The sequence below is a fragment of the Mus caroli genome, chromosome 12, assembly GCF_900094665.2.
Source record: "Mus caroli chromosome 12, CAROLI_EIJ_v1.1, whole genome shotgun sequence".
NCBI lineage: Eukaryota > Metazoa > Chordata > Mammalia > Rodentia > Muridae > Mus > Mus caroli.
Window position 1 is genome coordinate 109130178 of NC_034581.1, and position 2597 is coordinate 109132774.

Sequence of the window (2597 nt, forward strand, 5' to 3'; positions counted from 1 at the left end):
TTTTTTGGTTTTTCGAGACAGGGTTTCTCTGTGTAGCCCTGGCTGTCCTGGAACTCACTTTGTAGACCAGGCTGGCCTCGAACTCAGAAATCCGCCCTGACATGCAGCTTTAAATGGTTATCTAATTAGATATCATCTGATCAGGGACTGGAGAGAGAATTTGGTGTTTAAGAGCATTCACTGTTCTTGCAGAGGTATTGAGTTCATTTCCCAGCAAATACATGGTGGCTCACAATCATCTGCAATGGGACCCAATGCCCTCATGGTATGTCTGAAGACAGAAACAGTGTATACATATACATAAAAAATATGTAATTCTCTTAAAATTATCTAATTAGTATAAAGCTTTATTAAAACAATAGCCTTTGGTTTTCCAGTAGGACTATACTCCACCCAATTTCAGGTCCTTGGTGACCTTAACAGTGTCAGCCATGACTTTGGTCTCACAGGTCTTAAGTTTCATAAAAGAATCAATAATTAACACCATAACATTTGTGCCACTATTGCACCAACATAACACAAAGGAAGATAAGTATTGTAGGTAACTAGATTCATAGCTTGGTGATTATTACTTTTCACCTCTGATACCACACAAAATACATAGGATTCCATGAACACCAGTCAGAAGTGCTTAAGCTTGTACTTGGACAAAGGCTCAAATTCCCTATGTTCACTGAAATGTAGAAGTATTTTTATTAGTAATATGGCATTTCAATCAGTTGTGGAGAGCACCAAAAACCCTTGGAAATAGCCTGAATATTTTGAGAGTATCCATGAGACATTTTAAGTCAATGACACAATTTGAGAGTGCAAATTTAGTATTCCTAACTTCCACATATACATCTGCATACTGAAGGTGAACATTACAATTATTTTAAAGTTTATAATGTAGGATTTGTGGCCTAAGCCTTAATGGGACCATAACTCTGATCCACCTGGTGTAGACACCAAAGATCCTTCATCTTTATAAAACCAAACACAGACATATTCATTTCTGAACATCTTAAAATGGACCTAGGTCAGGAATATTAATCTCTTAACCTAAGAGGAAGAGGAAATCACAGAAGCCATCAGGAAAGCTGTGGCCAACCATCTTATGCAATAATAGGAAGAAACGGAGCTTGGAACCAGCTTGAAATAATATACACCTGAAAACTGAGGTTGTGTCAATGTGCTCTCTTATCACAGTGGTATGTAGCACTATCTACAGTGTCCACACTGGAGATATTGATGAATGATTGGTTGTTGGAAGTGTCCTTGGAGATTTGAACAGGCTCTTCAGGGATGAGTTATAATTCACCTCATCAATTGTTTGTCAGCCACTCCATACCCTTCCATAAGGGTGGACAGTTCCATGCCACACCTATAGTAGAAGTGGTCAGTGAAAACCCAGAGAAAGATGAAAAATCCCAGGGCCAGACTCTTTCAGATTAACCTGGGACAGGACATCTGTGACCAAAATAAAGCAGATGATAAGGTTAGAATTGGGTGAGGATAGAAAATTTCATCCCTTAGCAAGCCTGGGAACTCATATATAGGGGAAAACAGCAGAGACAGTAGGGGACTCAGCTAGTGATCCAGGTGCACCAGCTAGGAACCAAGGTCAGAGCTATCAGGAAGGAAGTGATCAATGTGGACCCAGGCAGTTACCAGTGGTGAAAGGTTTGGGAGAGTGTTCTCTTCCCTGGGATGTGTTACTGCTCTTATATGACAGAAGCACTCAGTCCATGATAGAGTAATTCTGACATACTTTTATTCCTTCTTGATAGGATCTTATATATATTTAGGGGTGGGTTGGGGATCTGACAGCAGAAACTTAATATTAGCTTGATCTGCATTTTAAGGACATCTCATCTGCATGTGGAGGGGCTTGAAGCACTCTGCCTACATGACTAATTGTCAAGATTTTCTCCATTGGGCTACTGTGGTCCTGGGACTGGGGCCTGGTCAAAAGGATGTGAATCTCCTACTATCCTCTGGTATGTATGAGATTTCAGGGCTTCCAACTGACTCAACCTTACCAAGTTTCCTGGCACAGTCCACTTACCCAAAACTTCCCCTTTTCTTTTTTATAAAGGAGGAGTAACATCAGATTAACTGTCTCCTATGATGGGCACAGTTTCATATTGAACCAAGACCTGAACAGAAGTGATTTTTGCAATGCTAGTCATCTGCTGACTTAGAAAATTGGATGAGACAAGATGTCAAAAGAAACAAGGCCCCAATATCTAGTTTGGGGCCAAGGAAGGGAAGAACAAAGCTACCAAGGGGTTATAGTAACAAGAAGTAGGAGCATTGGGAACACAGGCTACCCAGAGATTCTCCCAGAGCTCTTTGAGCATGTGTACATCTTGTTCTACCAGCCCAGATTTATTGACATAGAAGCAACATTCTTTTTTTTTCTTTTTTTTAATTTTAAATATTTTTTATTACGTATTTTCTCAATTACATTTCCAATGCTATCCCAAAAGTCCCCCATACTCCCCCCCCCTAATTCCCTACCAACCCATTCCCATTCTTTTGGCCCTGGCATTCCCCTGTATTGGGGCATATAAAGTTTGCAAGTCCAATGGGCCTCTCTTTCCAGTGATGGCCGA